Genomic DNA, 3,107 nt, shown 5'->3' with positions numbered 1-3,107 from the left:
AATTGTAATGGACTTTAAAGTAAAGAACAGTCGGAATTCTTCCCCAAAGGACTTGCACACTCAAGAGTGAACTGTTTTGCACACAAAAAGCTTACTGAGAACAGGACAGTGGCTCAAGGACCACTTTTCTAAATATATTTCCCATACACAATAATTTCAAGATATAATAATTATTAGATCCTTGTACAGTACTCTATTTAAACAAGAATTAATCAAATAGTAAGTATGTGAAAACTGCAACACCACAAAGATTGAGGCGTGTTAGTAGTGTAATCAAACAATAGAACAGGCAAGCAAAGTATTTAGAAGGCTGAATCATGGCCGCATATCTAACTGATTTCAAGTGTGACTTGTACACTGTGAGACAGCACAGATAACTTATGCAGATGGTTCAGTAGCAGAATGGCACTTGGTTTGCTCTTAATAGAAACAACATAAATGCAGCTGACAATTTAGAGACAGACAATAGCCTTATTTGCATGCTGAAAATCTGGTTGTGTCCCTCTAGTCCACACACAGTTCACTGTGCAATCTGTTGAGTAAACACATAGTGCAGGATTCATTCAGTGGGATCTAGGCCCCTTGGTCTAACAGAAATCAATTCTTGGTCGATACTGCAATACCATGGGGTATGACTGATACAAAGGGCCATCCTGAGGGCAGACTTGTGAAGCTGAGCAGTTCAGACACCGAAAGTTTTCGCCTTTTAGTCGCCATCTTGTCATGTCGATGAACTCCACAGTATGGTCCTTCCCCATAATTTCACCATTGCACAGCACATCCAACTCATAAGAACTTGGAAGTTTTAGTTTTAAACTTAGAACTTTTTTAATAGTTCCCACAGTTACACGTGTAGAAAACCAAATGAATTCCTTCATTAAACCCTTTACTGCATTGACCCGATTGTCCATTATTTCGTAAATGATCTAGACATATAGCAATTTGTGGGTCAATTCTGTGATAGTCTTTTTTTTTTAATTTATTTAATTTATTATTTTTGGCTGTGTTGGGTCTTCGTCGCTTCATGCAGGCTTTCTCTAGTTGCGGCGAGCAGGGGCTACTCTTCGAAGGTTCGGGGGCGTGGGCTTCTCACTGCGGCGGCTTCTCGTTGCAGAGCACAGGCTCTAGGCACGTGGGCTTCAGAATTTGTGTCACATGGGCTTCAATAGTTGTGGCTCGCGGGCTCTAGAGTGCAGGCTCAGTAGTTGTGGCATGTGGGCTTAGTTGCTACACGGCATGGGGGATCTTCCCTGACCAGGGCTCGAACCCATGTCCCCTGCATTGGCAGGTGGATTCTTAACCACTGCACCACCAGGGAAGCACTGTGATAGTCTTTATCATCTTGATTTTCATCACCTTCTTCGTCTACTTTAGGTTTGTCAACTTTTGAAGTATCATCTTGTCCATTTTCTTGAGGCTTGTTTTTCTTCCAAAATTCACTGTCAAGTTCTTGTTCTTGTAGTCCAGGGACCAACTTAAATATATTTTCCTCTAATGTGTTATCCAAGCTCAACCTTTCTGATGGATTTTCTCATGAACCTGGTTGCCACACCTTGGACAACCATTGCTATCTTCAAAGTGCTGGACGATACAGGTCTTACAGAAGGTGTGGAGGCATTCCGTCACTGCAGTTGGCTTGATCAGATACCCTTTATAGATACAGCAGATGATGTAAGGATTGAAATCTTTTACCAGGTGTTTCCTTTGGGTAGCCATTTGTGGTTAGCTAGGACTGGCTCTAGTAGTTCAGGCAAACAGGGGTATTAAGTGGATGAGAGTTTGATCCCAGGAGTTCCCAACTGCATGTCCCGAGGCATTAGAACTAACATCCAGACTTCTCATGTAATCGCTGGTCATCACTCCTTTTGGTGGTTCTGCTTTTCCGTATCCTGGGGCTGCAGCCACCGCTGCTCCTCAACGCCAGCATGCCGACCTCAGAGGGAAGGAAGCAAAGAGAAATAGCACCTGCTGCAGCCTGGCCAGTCCCTGGGCCCCGTGGAGACTTGTATTTTCTAAATTTAATCTTTACTTTATATTGGAGTATAGTTGATTTACAATGTTGTGTCCGTTTCAGGTGTACAGCATAGTGATTCAGTTATACATATACATGTATCCATTCTTTTTCAGGTTCTTTTCCCATATAAGTTATCACAGAATATTGAGCAGAGTTCCCTGTGCTATATAGTAGGTCCTTGTTGATTATCCATTTTACATATAGTAGTGTGTATATGTTAATCCCAAACTCCTAATTTATCCCCCCCACCATTCCCCTTAGGTAACCATAAGTTTGTTTTTGAACTCTGTGAGTCTGTTTCTGTTTTGCAAATAAACTCATTTCTATCATTTTTTATTAGAGACTAGAATTCTAATAAGCCAGAGTCACAAAGAGAGAAAGCAGTACCACTCTTCCCATTACATTTTTTTGGAAGAAAATATAGTTGTTTTCATGAAAACATGTCATTTATGTTAACATATATATTTGAATTATTTTAAAATGACAATATAATGCTTGAAATTTATTGGTTTAATTTTCAGTAAGGCAAGCATCCAGTGATATTCATATAAACACCCACATGAAACTCCACATAAACAAAGGATCTTTGAAGTTGCAGTAATCTTTAAGATTGTGAAGGAGTCCCAAGACCAGCATATTTGAGAATCACTGGTCTAGGCTAGGCTCCTTTTCTCTGACTCTGGGAGAGCCCTGTGCTCCCTATTTCCTCTGCCTTCTAGGCTGAATTTCTTTGTCCACTACACTGATAGTTCCTACTTAATGGCCAGCTTCTAGTTTCTTTCTCTTTTTCTGTGACTCTTCCATGAACCCTTGTGAAGTGGATTTGGATCTCGGTTTTCCAGATCTCACAGTCATTCTTCTTTCTCTTCCTTGATGGGGGTCAGGAATCTCGGGTAAGTTCTCTTCCAGGCAATTTAACACAGTAGTAGACTTCTGTTTTGTTTTTTTCTGCCTCACATCCAAGCTCCCTTCGTGTTTGGGGGAATCCCATATTGTTGAATCTTGGTGGGAGACAGCTGCATCGCCCACTTCAGTAACTAAAGGCAGCAAATACCCCTCCATACTCATGGTCCATTGGGTACAGCCATGTGAA

General features: G+C 41.3%; 1 pseudogene; it reads right to left on the bottom strand.

Annotated features, from left to right (window-relative positions):
* Nucleotides 1–533: 533 nt before the first annotated feature.
* Nucleotides 534–1,716, bottom strand: LOC113623022 (polycomb group RING finger protein 5-like; annotated as a pseudogene).
* Between the last annotated feature and the right edge of the window lie 1,391 nt (nt 1,717–3,107).

Source organism: Aethalodelphis obliquidens, unplaced genomic scaffold (genome assembly GCF_003676395.1).
Source record: "Aethalodelphis obliquidens isolate GAN/ISIS:26980383/991018 unplaced genomic scaffold, ASM367639v1 scaffold10, whole genome shotgun sequence".
Classification (NCBI taxonomy): domain Eukaryota; kingdom Metazoa; phylum Chordata; class Mammalia; order Artiodactyla; family Delphinidae; genus Aethalodelphis; species Aethalodelphis obliquidens.
The sequence above is the reverse complement of the archived record's forward strand: the minus strand, read 5'-3'. Positions and strand labels throughout refer to the sequence as shown.